General features: G+C 40.2%; 1 long non-coding RNA gene across 7 annotated transcripts in view; it reads right to left on the minus strand.

The window, feature by feature from the left end:
- Positions 1 to 14,567, minus strand: part of LOC144579174 (uncharacterized) — a 331,105-nt gene that overhangs the window by 185,945 nt on the left and 130,593 nt on the right. For all 7 annotated transcript variants that reach the window (XR_013526129.1, XR_013526126.1, XR_013526124.1 and 4 more), the window contains exon 4: positions 7,759 to 7,824. This is a non-coding gene — a long non-coding RNA (uncharacterized LOC144579174). The remainder of the gene's footprint in view (positions 1 to 7,758; positions 7,825 to 14,567) is intronic.

Genomic DNA, 14,567 nt, shown 5'->3' on the forward strand with positions numbered 1-14,567 from the left:
GGCTGAGGCAGGAGAATTGCTTGAACCAGGGAGGTGGAAGTTACAGTGAGCTGAGATCATGCCATTGCATTCCAGCTGGGCAACAAGAGCGAAACTCCGTCTCAGAAAAAAAGAAAAAGAAAAGAAATAAGATCACAAACACAAAATTAGGTAAATATTTATGTAGAATGAAAACAGAAATTACAGCAAATTACTGGAGCTCTGAAGATGTCTTTGAAGTCATCTTTCATTTTCTTTGGAGAGAGTTTCAGTGTTAGGACAAAAGCACTTAAAGAGAAATACTTCCTAATGGCAACCTGGCCTATCTAAGAACACTCTGCAGTGTCCTGAAAGTTCCACCACTCAGGGAGACCCAAGCAAGTGAAAGCCTCTGAAGTTTAAGCTTTATTTGCTTCACAGTAAGTCCACTTCTGCTCTTGCTTCCCTCACTCCTCCAAGTCTCTGAAGCAAAGCTGCCATCCCACTTTACCATCCTCTTACACTGCTTCACGCTTTTTCATGGCACTTCACATTTTCACAGCATCTGAGATGTTAAATGTTTTTGTTGTTGTTTATTGAATGTTTCCCCTACCAGCCCTCACTGAAATGTGAGCTCTAGCATTAGGATAGTGTATGTGTTTGTCTCCAATATCATTGGTCTCTAGAACAGCAATTGACACATAGTTGGATCTTACAACAATTACCATTTGTTGAGTAATGAGTGAATGAACAAATGAAAATCAGGTTGAAATACTGTACTACAGCTTGAACTAACTATTTGCCTGAAGTGCTTTTTCCTTTGGTGGGGTAGGTATCTATTATACATGCCAAGAAACAAAAATGGTAACATGATAGCTTTACAAATGTGTCTATTTCTAACATTTTGGAATACATTAATTTAATGTTGGCATTCCAGGCAAAATAATTTCTAATTTAATAAATCAAAGAAGATAATCCTAGCAGTCATCTGATATCTTTTTCACATTGTATAAATATTATGATTGAAACTGCAGACATTGATGAATTATATTCATAAATTTATATTATAGTTTCTTAATCAACCTAGTAAGTGTATAAGTTTAGTTAATATAGTTATTAACTAAATAACTAATAATGTAGTTTATTATTATATTATTTATTATATTAACTAAATATATAATTTATTATATTAACTAAATAACTAATAATGTAGTTTATTAATGTATTAACACAATGACTAATAATAGAATTCAGAAACCATGGTAAACTAGAAAGTGATCAGTGTGGGAGGAAAAATAAAAATACTATTTCTTTTCAAACTCCATATCCTGTCATTTCTCAAATATAGAAGAATTCATAATTTGTTTCAAAACCCTAACATAATCATAACAGCTTGAGCAACTGATAACCAGGAATTAACAAATTCTTCCTAACATGCTTCCTTGTTATAAAACAATAAAGCAAACTGCTGTTATAATTATTTATCTTTATCATTTATCATGTTCTCCTAGGGATAACCCATGCATAACTGTATAAATTTAGCAGATGTGGGAAAATAGCTGTTAGTAGGGCAGATTTCAGATTGCATATCAAAGGAATGCCTTCAAGATATGGATTAACTGTAATTGTCTCAGTATGTCTGTCTTGGGATTCATTAGGCTTCTCTGCTTCAAGCTTCCTGATGTCCCCTGTACCTAGATCCATATGCTGTTCTCTAGGAGGATTGAAAATGCTCCCCTGCATTCTGGATTTAATCCCCCTTAGCTTTGACAGCTCCTATGATTTATCTGTTTGTGCTGAACACATAGAAAGGTCTGTAGACTGTCCACACATGAACAAAAGAAATAACTGAGTCCTACATAGCAAACCTTGATAATATCCCTACAAAAAGAGGTCTCCATCATCAAAATGTCAGCCTCAACTGACTGAATAAACAAAGTTTCCAGATGTTGAAACCAGCCCAATTGTCTGGGAACTGATATTTATGGTTTCTTGGAATAAACATAGAAAATGATCCTCTCAGTCTTAAAACTTAAGAAGGTTACAACTGTCTTATCTGAGTTCCTTTCTCAGGAAACCAACCATTAAGCCTCACAGATAGTATCAAGGAAATGAAACTTACCAGATCAGTGTATCAAGGAAATGAAACTTACCAGATCAGTGCATCTGGACAATGAGGTGCCAGATCCCTGACCTATCATGACTGCCTAACTGACCACCTGCTCTCTGTAGACTAACTCCTCTCCTTATTCCTCTCTAATTCCTGTTTTCCCACATGTGGTTATATTTCATTTCTGCTATATTCCTAATTTTAGTCAGTCAGGAATATGAATTTAAGGCTGATCTCCCATCTCCTCTGCTGAAGCACTCTTAAAGCCTTCTTCCCTGGCAATAATAATTGTCTCAGTTATTGACTTTCTGTGTGGTGAGCAGGCAGACCTAACTCCTGGCATTTCAATAACACTATGTGATTGACATTTTCACATCTGGCATCATATATAGTTAGTTTAAATGAGTGAAAGATAACTGTGTGGGTTACATAGTGTTCTCCAAAATTTATGTCCACCTGGAACCTGAGAATGTGACCTTATTTAGAAATAGGGTCTTAGAGGCTGTAATTAGTTAAGGTGAAGTCATACTGGGTTACAGTGGGCCCTAAATCCAACAACTGGTGTCTTTAGAGGAAAAGAAGAAGACATACAGAGACTCAGAGGAGACTGCCATGTGAAGACAGAGGCAGAGACTAAAGCAATGCCTCCACAAGCCAAGAAATGCCAGGGAGTTCTGGCAACCACCAGAAGCTAGGAGAGAGGCAAAAAAAAGATTCTTCCTTAGAGCCTTTGGAGGTGATGCAGGATATTTTTGCTCTTTAGCTCAGCTAGGTCTGGATTCTTGCCTCACAACCAGGAAGAAGAAACGGGCACACAGATACTTGAAGAGTGAGTAGAGTAGAATTTATTAAGCAAAAGGAAAGTTCCCCACAAAGAGAGGGGTCCTGAAAACAGGTTCCCAGTTACCCCCTTTACAGTTGAATACAAGCACATTTTATAAAAGCTGATGGGGCTGGGTGACCTATTTGTATAAGGCGTGAATTCCTGGTGGCTCCACCCCCCACCTCAGTGCATGTTGGCCATTAGTCTGTGCAGGTACGTTTAGGCAAGCCTCCTGTGCAAGTTCCCTCACCTGCACAAAACATGCGATGTAGGCACTTGTGAGGTGGGTCGGATGTTCTCCAGAGACCCTTTCTTTGTTGTCTGCCTAAAGCAAGCTGACTAACTCCTTCAGAAGTGCATAGCCCTACCAACAGCTTGACGGCAGACTTCTAGCTCCCAGAACTGTGAGAGAATAAATTTCTGTTAACATAAGTCACTCAGCTTGTAGTAATTTGTTATGGCAACCCTAGAAAACTAACATAGCAGCCAACGCAGAAGACTGCAGAGAAATTCCCAGGAGGATATGGGAAGGACTTTTCCTGAAAACAGACTTTAAAAATAATAATAATAATAAATTATAAGCTAAGGCCATATGAAATTAAAAAAAAAACCCATAGGATATGGGAAGGACTTTTCCTGAAAAGACTTTAAAAAAACAAAAACAAAAATAAATTATAGACTAAGCCCATATGATATGAAAAAAAAAATTTCTTCCCATTGGGATGAGAAAAATATAGATTCCATTCTATTGAGAGGCTTTCTAGACACCATTGGAAGTCAGAGCTATCTCTACTATCACTTATTTCCTTCTCACTTTCCTAACCGGGTTTTATTAAAGAAAATAAGGTTGTGCTACCAATTATTTCTCAAATAGAGACCTGATTTTTGATTCAAGGTCTTTAGCATTTTGTTTTCAGTGCTAAAGAATAGTCTGTGACTGTAAGGCTGGAACCTGGTGTTCGAATCAGGCCAAATGAGTGACTTATTTTTTTCAACGTTTTTTTGAATGTTGACATTTCCAGAGTAATGCTGCTGCAAAACATTCCAGAAAGTCAAGAATTAACCAGAGTTCAGGAAATCAGAAACTAAAACCTCCCCCAAAATAAGATGGAAAAAAAGTTAAGGAAAATACAATTAAGGCAAATGTGTGACCTTGCTTACATATAAATTAGATAGCATGAAATTGAGGGCTGCTGGCCAAAGGTTAAGGAATTCGTATCCAATTTGTAACCTGTAGTTTGCAGCAAACAAGACAAACGAAGACAAAACTTCAGCCTCCAAGATCGTTCCTGTATATCTGCCCAGGGAAGTTTGTTCACTGATGAATGGCCTCCTTCCAATGTTCTACACATCCTGTTTTAGCACTCTGAGCACAACCACAAGTTTTAAAAGTCATTTTAGTCACAGAAGATGGTCACAATGTATTGTGGCACTGGCTTCTCACAGAAACACAAAGGGGGAGAATATACCAAGCTCTTTTAATGCCAAAGTACTGAATGGAGCTTTCAGACAGAAAACACAACAAAGAAAAAAGATCAATAGTAAAAGCCAACTAATGGCTAGCCACTGTAAATGTTTGGTATGCACAATACACAGCCGCAGGAGGGGAAGGAAGGGAGGTTAAAATGCTGATCAGAAGACTTCTGTTCAGCTAAAAGGATCAGAAGTGAGACTGAAAATGAGATGGCAAAGAAAGTACCCATTCAAGTCCATTCTCTGTATATACCTCTCTTACCTTCCCACCTTCTGAGTCCTTCCTGAAAAACATAGTCACCGACTTTCTGAAATTTTTGCGGAGGAGAAGGGGAAATATGGATGGGTTTTTATCATGTTCATGCATATTGCAAGAATGGTGGGAAAATGTGTTTTCTTGCTGTATGTGGACAGTGATTCAGGTTTGGATGCAACCTGGATCCTACTTTCTTTCTTTCTCACTGTCTGCTCATTGCCTTGTCTCAAATAAGACTTTGGACTTGGAATCTCAAGTTAATGCTGGAAGGAGTTAAGACTTTGGGAAACTGTTAGGAAGGCATGATTGTTTTCAAAATGTGAGAATGATGTGCTTTGGCTCTGTGTCCCCACCCAAATCTCGTTTAGAATTGTAATCCCTACATGTCAGAAGAAGGGCTTGGTGGGAGGTGATTGAAATATGGAGGTGGACTTCTCCCTTGCTGTTCTCATGATAGTGAGTTCTCACACGATCTGGTTGTTTGAAAATGTGTGGCACTACCCACTTTGCTCTCTCTCTCTCCTGCTCAACCATGATAAGACAGGCTTGCTTTCACCTTCTACCATGATTGTAAGTTCCTAAAGCCTCCCAGCCATCCTTCCTGTTACGCCTGCAGAACTGTGGGTCAATTAAACTTCTTTTCTTCATAAATTATCCAGTCTAGGGTAGTTTTTTTTGTTTTGTTTTGTTTTTTAAGACAGGGTCTCACTCTGTCACCCGGGCTGGAGTCCAGTGGCATGATCTTGGCTTGTTGCAACCTCCGCCTCCCAGGCTCAAGTGATTCTCCTGCCTCAGCCTCCCAAGTAGCTAGGATTACAGGCACACACCACCACACTTGGCTAATTTTTCTTTTGTATTTTTAGTAGAGACAGGGTTTCACCATGTTGGCCAGGCTGGTCTCGAACTCCTGACCTCAAATGATCCAACTACCTCGGCCTCCCAACGTGCTGGGATTATAGGCATGAGCCACCGCACCTGGCCTCCTATTCTGTTTAATAGCTTTCCATCTATAAAACAAGTGTTATATATTTGTAGATAGCACATTGCAAGATGTTTGGCATATGATTGCTATATGTTTTTTTATTATAATCAGGGAAGTTTCTAAGTATTTGACCATTAACGTTTGTAGTTATATAGTAAACAGTCTTCCAAGAGTTATACACCACAAGGTCTGACGGCCCAGTACGGAAGAGTTCCTGGAAATTCTCTCCCAAATGATATCCTTTGTAGTAGTTGTATTCTGAAGTAAAAGAGTCCACAGTCAGCATATTACTAGAGTTCCACTCAGTAACTAACAATTGATCCAGTTCATCATTCTATCACTAAAATATCTCCCAGAGCAATGCTGCTCAGTTTTGCAGCCTTCATTTGATCTTATCAGGTTCAAAAAGCAAGAGTAATCTCAGCAAACATATGACTCTACCCCTTTGGGTATCTGGCATATTGTACTAAAAGAAAATATGGTTCCCTTGCTCTGAGCCTCTCTCAAAGGACTGCTGTACTATTGGATTTCTCTCTTTTCATGATCCATTTATTCATTCTTTTACCTTCAGCCACTATTTCTCTTCCTCTTTATTTGTCATTACTTTTTACCTAAACCTTGCCACTTTTGGAATGGATGTTAGGTTTAGCTGAAGCCATCCTCACAGGGTTAACAGAATTCTGGACAGAAATACAGTTATAGTTAAGCATTAATTGGGCTGCACTTTGACCCACTTCCTTGTAATTGAAAGCCATGTAGCACTAGATACTAACCATTTGCATCCCCATTGTTATACATGAGATTTCTGATGTTAGAATCATAAGGCTTTTAGATAGATAGGATCTCTAACATTAGAAGCGTAAGGTTTTTATTTAAGAATTGCTTAAGATCATAGGAAGTTTTTAAGCTTTATTCTGAATTATCATCAGACAATTGTCATGTTTTGCATCCTTGAAACTTTGTGACAGGCTCTCCATCTATGCCTCAGGTGAGAAGTTGCAGCTTGACACCCATGGATGACAGTCCTCTTAGGTGTCACAGGGAAGCTGTTTCTCAAGGAAGGGAAGTGGTGATGACTGTGTTGTGTTTATGGTGCTTGATCGACAAACATATTTTTACCTGATCTGCCTAAGAAAGAATGGGTGTTTGGTGGTGGAGAAAGCAGGGATAGGCTTTATCTCCATTCAGAGTTTTGAAACCCTTCATCACTTAAGGAGAGTGATCTCATTATCAGAAAACTGAAAAACCAGGTAATGTAATATCTGATTATTATGTAATATAATGTGGAGTCAAAAGTAAAGGGGCTCTCTGGGGGGAAAAAAAGAATTGCTTAAGATATTTTTCAGATCCTGAATTCCAGTGAAACAGCTGATCCCAAATAATTTGAAGATGCCCTGTGAAGAAACAGAATAAGCATGTGAACTTGCTGTTTTCATGCTGCTGATAAAGCCATATCTGGGAAATTTACAAAAGAAAAAGGTTTAATTGGGCTTACAGCTCCACGTGGCTGGGGAAGCCTCACAATCATGATGGAAGGCAAGGAGGAGCAAGTCCCATCTTAAATGGATGGCAGCAGGCAAAGAGAGAATTAGGAAGATGCAATAGCAGAAACCCCTAATAAAACCATCAGATCTCGTGAGACATATTCACTACCATGAGAACAGCATGAAGGAAACCGTCCCCATGATTCAATTATCTCACACCAGGTCCCTCCCACAACACATGGGAATTGTCAAGATGAGATTTGGGCGGGTACACAGAGCCAAACCATATGCACATGAGAATATAGTTTATCTCCCTGTCCTATGACTTCGCCCTGCACTTTCCAACCCAAAGATCTCTATGCTTCTACCCACTCCAAAACCCTATCCCCCATCTCTTTGAGAAGATGGATTTGTTCCTCATTCAGCAGCTCTATGATTAAACCTCATTCTCTGCTGCAAGCCAGCGTCTTAGCATATTTACTTGCTGTGTGCTTTGGATAATGAACATATTACAGTTATACAGCCACTCTGCTGGTCTGGATCGTCAGCACAAATACCAGGCTGTCAAGTGTCTCCTCAGTTCATTCTTTTCTGTTTTAGTCCATTTTGTGCTTCCATAACAGAATACCACTGACTGAGTAATTTATAATGAAAGAAAATTTATTTTCTCACATTTCTGGAGGCCAAGATCAAGGGGCGAGGATAAGCATAAGGTAATGGTCTTCTTGCTGTGTCATCCTGTAGCAGAAGGGCAAAGAGAGGACAAGAAAGCAAGAGATCAAACTTGCAGCCTCAAGCACTTTTGTAATCAGCATTAATCCACTCATAAGGATGAACCCATCATGACCTAGACATCTCCCTTTAGGTCCCACATCCCAGCACCATTGCACTGGGAATTAAGTTGGAAACAATTGCTGTTTGAGAAACACATTCAAACCATAGCACCACCCATATAGGGTAGGATTACATAGGTACAGACCTAGTAGGCCATTACAACCACTAAGCAATACAGCTGCATTTACTGTCAACTCCAATTTTTCCAGATAGGATGAAGGCAAAATCCATTCCATCAGGCCTTCAGGAATTCCAGCATAAAAGTTTAAAGATACTGTTACAGTTTCTTGTATAGAGATCATCCCTACTTCTGGCATCTGCAGTTGCAGCCCCAGTCCTGGGACTACTGTCAGGTAGGAAATAAAATAACTGAGGACATGTAGGAAAGAATTGTAACAGCATATTCCTGAAGCCTCCTTCCACAAGTTCCATGGAAAGGCAGAGGAATCTATCTAGGTCAAATTACCTGTCTTCTGTTTTACAGTACGAGATAGGGAATTATTCTCAGACATAATATCCATCCCTCTCTTAAACCCATCATATTAAATGTGAGTGCACACACATCAAGGCAAGCAAACCAGCCCTTCATGCCTTTATGCTCCACCCCCATTTTAAACATTTAATTAAACCATTACTTTGAGGATAGTATGCAACATGATGTGTTTACTTCGTTGGTCTATTTACTCACTGTTGGACACTATCGGTTTTAAAGTATGATATTTGGTATAAAAAACAAAGTAAATTGGTGGTCCAAGTTGGCATGGTATCTTTTGTTACAATCTGATATAGTTTGTATATCTGTCTACTGTTACAGTCTGCATTGTTTGTAGATTTGTTCCTCTCCAAATCTCATGTTGGATTATAATCCCTAATACTGGAGGTGAAGCCTGGTGAGAGGTGCTTGGATCTTGAAAGTGGATCCCTCATGGCTTGGTGCTGCCTTTGTGATAGTGAGCTATCACAAAATCTGGTCATTTAAAAATGTGTGGCATCTCTCTTCCACTCTCTCTTGTTGTTCCTGCTTTTGCCATGTGAGGTGCCTGCTCCCCCTTCACCTTCTGGCATGAATGTAAGTCTCCTGAGGCCTCTCTAGAAACAGATGCTACTATACTTCCTGTATAGCCTGCAGAAGCATGAGCCAATTAAACCTCTTTTCTTTTAGATCATCCAGCCAGAGGCAAGAATGGCCTAAAACAAAAAATTAGTATCGAGGAGTGGTACATTTCTATAAAGATACCTGAAAATGTATAAGCAACTTTGGAGCTAGGTAATGAGAAGAGGTTGGAAGAGTTCGGAAGGCTCAGAAGAAGAAAGGAAAATGAGAAAATGTTGCAAACTTCTTAAAGACTGGTTAGATGGTTGTCACCAAAATGCTGATAGTCATATAGTCAGTAAGTCCAGGCCAACAAGGTCTCAGATAAAAATGAGGAACTTATTGGGAACTTGAGCAAAGGTCCCACATGTTATGCTTTAGCAAAGAACTTTGCTGCATTTTGTTCAGCTCCTAGGGACCTGTGAAAGTTTGAGCTTAAGAGTGATGATTTAGAGTAACTGGTTGAAAAAATTTCTGAGCAGACAAGTGTTGGAAATGTGACCTGGCTGCTTTTAACACAGCCTTGGCTCACATGCAGGAGCAAAAAAACTTAAAGATGGAATTTATATTTGAAAGGAAAGCAGAGCATAAAACTTTGGAAATTTGCAGCCTAGCCATGTGGCATAGAAAGAAAATCAAGCAGGTTATGGAACAACCACTTGCTAGAGAGATTGGTATAACTAAAGGGAACCAAGTGCTGATATCCAATACAATGGAGATAGGCCTCAAAAGCATTTCAGAAACTTTAGCCGCAGCCTGTCTCATGGCAGGCCCAGAGGCCTAAGAGAATGGAATGGTTTTGGAAGACAGAATGGTTTTGTAGACCAGGCCCAGGGACTCACTGCCCTGTGCAGCCTGCGAACACTGTTCCCTACATCCCAGCTGCTCCAGCTCCAGCTGTGGTTCAAAGGGGACCAGGTACAGACCAGGCTGCCACTTTGTAGAACACAAATCATAAGATTGGGCAGCTTCCACGTTTGAAGAACAAAAACCATAAGACTTGGCAGTTTGGTCGTAAGCTTGCAGGTGCACAGGGTGCAAGAGTGAATAAGGCTTAGCACTCTTCACCCAGATTTCAGAAGATGTATGGAAAAGCCTGTGTGCCCAGACAGAAGCCTACTGCAGAGGCCGAGCCCCCAGAGGACCTCTACTAGAGCAATGATAAAGAGAAATGTAGAGCTGGAGCCCCCACACAGAGTCCCCAATTGGGGTCTGCATAGTGGAGCTGTGAGAAGGAAGCCACCATCCTCCATTCCCAAAAATGTAGATCCACCAGTAGCTCGGACCCTGCACCTGGAAAAGATGCAGGCATTCAACTCCATCTCATGAGAGCAGCTGGGGGGGCTGCACCCTATAAAGCCACAGGGTTGCCCGTAGCCTTGGGAGCCCATCCCTTGCACCAGCATGTCCTGGATGGAGAAGAGATTATTTTGGAGCTTAAAGATTTAATGACTGCCATGCTGGGTTTCAAACTTCCATGGGGCATGTAACTCTTTTCTTTTGGCCAATATCTCTCTTTAGGAGAGAATGTTTACCCAATTCCTATACCTCTATTGTATCATAGAAGTAACTAACTCATTTCTTATTTTACAGGCTGATAGGTGGAAGGGATTTCTTTTGTCTCAAATCAGACTTTGAACGTTGTACTTCGCGTTAACACTCAGCATGCAAAAAAGTCTTCTCCCCGGCAATACTCCTTGTCTCAGTGATCGGTTTTCTGTGCAGTGAGCAGCAGGACCTAAATTGAACCTTATGTTTCAGTAATATTGTGAGCATTTTCTTATACCATTAGGTAGGCAAAGTCCAGTCCTAAGTTGCTGTTTATTCTTGTCAAGATACAATTACAGTCTCTCTGAGATACTGGCACCAGTCCAATGTACCTATTTTCCAGCTCTGTGCAGGTCCTTCCCATAGCCCTCCACAGTCTCTTTTTTGCTGGTAGAGTGGACAGTTATTGTTGACATTTTGTGCCACAGAGAGTGCAAAAGCTGTATGTTGATGACCAGACCATCTTTGTATTCCTGCAGCTCCTCCATATTCCTTCATTTCATGGACCTAGGTTGACCCCTCGAGTGAGCACACCAGATTTGGTGGTTTCAATCACCTTTCAACCTTAGAAGGAGGTTCTTCTGAAGGGCATCAAGATGTCCTACTTTAATGCATCATGTATATTCCCATAGTTATTTCCATAGGAGCATATAATATACTAGAATCTCTTTATTAATCTAATTTTTCATTTCCCATCTAACTGACCATATAGTGAAGCCACACTATATGAGTTAGTAATGCCCATGAGTTGGCAAAAAATCAAACATAGGGGCTGTTATCATTGTTCAATTCTTCCACCATTACATGTAAAACACTGTGCTATTCAGTCCACTAAGGTGATTTGTTCTTGCCTTCTTCAATCAGTTTTTCCATCAGTCAATTATAGTGTGGCAGGCCTCCAAACAAGGTGATATCTGTCCGCCTGGCAGCTGCCATCCATAAACCAAGCAGTGTTTTGTTGGCCAATAGAGAGCTGTTCATAGGGCACCACCGGTGTGACAGTAACATCCAGCAGTTCCTCTGGTGGCTCCAAAGTCGGCTATGGGGAAAAGTGGTATCTGCTCTTAAAAGTGATGAGTACCTTCTTGCACTCTCCCAAGTAGCATGTTCCTATATAAATCATTTCCATTTTATTATGGAACTCTTCTTGGACTGCCTTCCATATTAAAATATTTCTCTAATATCATCTAAGACATCATGGATATTTTAGGATTCCACATTATTTTATGTCCTTCAGACATGGGGCAGTTTCCATTGTCAGTGCAAGCTAGTAATTATCTCTCAAAAGGTATATACAATACCACTGCATATGGAAAATTTCTGTTTCTAAATCCTAGCAGTCACTGCTGGTGGTGCTGACAGGCTTTTGCCATGAGCTCTAGTCTGCATAAGTTGGTGTTGCAGATGCTTCCAAAATCCTATCTGAGTGTGGATCATAAGGGCCAAAAGGATTGAGAAGGCTACCACTTTTGCCACTCAGACATAGTCTGTTTTTGTTCAGGATCCCATTCAAATATGACCTTATTTCAGATAGGCATTGGGCTACCAGATGTAGAATATGTATCCTCCAAAACACAAGGAAATCAACAAGGTGCTGTGATTCTTACTTAGTTCTTAGAATAGACAACAACAGCAGCTTATTTTTAGTCATCTGTGGAATGCCAGTATTGGCTCCTATCCAGGTTATTACTAAAAATTTTATCATTTGGGCAGATCCTTGAATCTTTGCTGGATTTGAGGGAATGTAATTAACTTCTCTTCCCAGGTCCACAAGGGTCATGGTTTCAAAGACAAGAACTTCCTAGCAACATGCCCAACTTGCCTTCTTTCACATCTCTATCTGGGAACTTAGAGGTCTTTGTTTACCTTTTGCACATGGGAAGATAGACTGCCCAGAAATCAAAGGTCAATCATTCCAGCGAAAGTTTAAAGGAACTCCTTTCATAGGACAAAAAACTTGAATGGGGCAGGAATAACTCCCAGGCTAAAATCCCCTTTCCTTCCTCACCTGTTCTGACTCCATCTCTGAATCCCCTCTCATGACAGCATGAGAGCTGTCTCTCTCTGTCTCTCTCTCTCTCTCTCTCTCTTTTCCTTTTTCTCTCTTTCTGTCTAAATAAATCACTTTTTGCAAAATTCTTTGGGGTCCGTTATTTACTTGAACAAGTTAACTGTGCCTGGCGGGGTCCTGTCTTCCATTCTTCAGTGAGTGAGGAACCAAGGGCCTGGAAGAACACATCCTATTGGGGAGCAACCTAAGCCCATCGTCTACAATTCAGTCACAGATTTATCATCCAAGCTTTTTTTTGGCAATGTGTGCCAGCGTTGCATTAAAGTCAGTTTTGCTTACTCTTCTCTTTCTGATTTTTTATATTATTAATATAGTGTATTACTAAACTTGAGACCTGAATCAAGCCTGAATCTCTTCTAATCAAATTATGAAACTAAGCTGGTAATATCAAATAACCCTGTGGAAATACAGTAAATATAAAATGGGAGCCTTCCATGTAAAGCCAAACTACAGTTGGCTCTTTTCTGATTGAGATAGGAAAAACAGAATTTTCAATATAAATCACTGAGTATCATTCTCTTTAGCCTACTATATTTTTGCACTATTGAAACCATATCAAGGATGGCTGATGCTACAGGCTGCACATCTTTATCCCAGCCTCAGTAACATATTTTGAATCTCCATTAGTCACATACTTTTTCATGGGTCACCCAGGGCTATTGTACAAAGAACTTTTGATACCAGCACTCCAGCTTCTAATATTGTTCTTAATTAAAGTAGTAATCTCTTTATTGTCCACCAGGTATTCTATACTGTTTCAGATTAACAACCTGTATGGACTCAGGCAATTTTGTAGATTTGCATTTGGAATATCCAATTAATACTAGCTGAAAGGTAACCTACATGCCTTCTGTTTTACAATATTAGGTAGACAAGTCAAACATAATATTTATTCCAATAATACATTCAGGGAAAATAGACACAATCACTTCACATATAGTACATTTGAATATTCTAATTTTTATCCAAACTTTCACCTAAATCCCATCAACCATTGCATCCCCATATCCTTCAATCTAACTGTAGCCCTATTAGAAATTCACTGTGATTCTGGAATCACAGTACATTTGACTCCCATATCAAGGAGTCTCAGAAAACCTTCTTTTCAATTGCTGGCCATTTTACCCACATATGTGGATGTAGGGGTTACATGAGAACACCCTCATTCCTTTATGAATCTTCATCCTGATTAACTTTCCAGACCATCACCCCCAGCACCTGCTTTTGGTCAGGTGCAGTGGCTCATGACTGTAATCCCAGCACTTTGGGAGGCTGAGGAGGGCAGATCATGAGGTCAAGAGATGGAGACCATACTGGCCAACATGGTGAAACCCCATCTCTACTAAAAATACAAAAATTAGCTGGGCATGGTGGTTCCTGCCGGTGGTCCCAGCTACTCAGTAGGCTGAGGTAGAAGAATCACTTGAACCCAGGAGTCAGTGGTTGCAGTGAGCTAAGACTGTGCCACTGCACTCCAGCCTGGTGTCAGAGTGAGACTCCATCTCAAAACACACAGACACACACACAAAATCAGGTTTCTCATTAACACCTTTGCTTTCCAACTTTTTAAACTCTTTAAACTAAGTAAATAGAGCAGTTTTGTTTATGGCTTTTCAACACTGGGGACCATCAGGGCTCCTATTTGTCCACCCAACTTCCCATAGTGCAGCTTCACGACCTTGTTTCAACCCCATCAGTGTTTGCTTTATTTATGCTACTAATAATAACCAGCTAAAAAATTTCACCCTGCTAGGAAGAGTCCCTTGAATCTCCCCTTGGTCTTTGCCTCATTCTTTTGTGAATTGTTCTTTCTCAGCATCTGTAGACCCATAAGGCAAAGCAGAGACAATAAACCTAACGAGGTCCACCCCCAGATCATTGCTTGATTTTACAGCAGTAAGTTTACATAGGGTGCCCACACAAAGGAGCTTCCCT

This window comes from Callithrix jacchus, chromosome 14, assembly GCF_049354715.1.
Source record: "Callithrix jacchus isolate 240 chromosome 14, calJac240_pri, whole genome shotgun sequence".
Taxonomy (NCBI): Eukaryota; Metazoa; Chordata; class Mammalia; order Primates; family Cebidae; genus Callithrix; species Callithrix jacchus.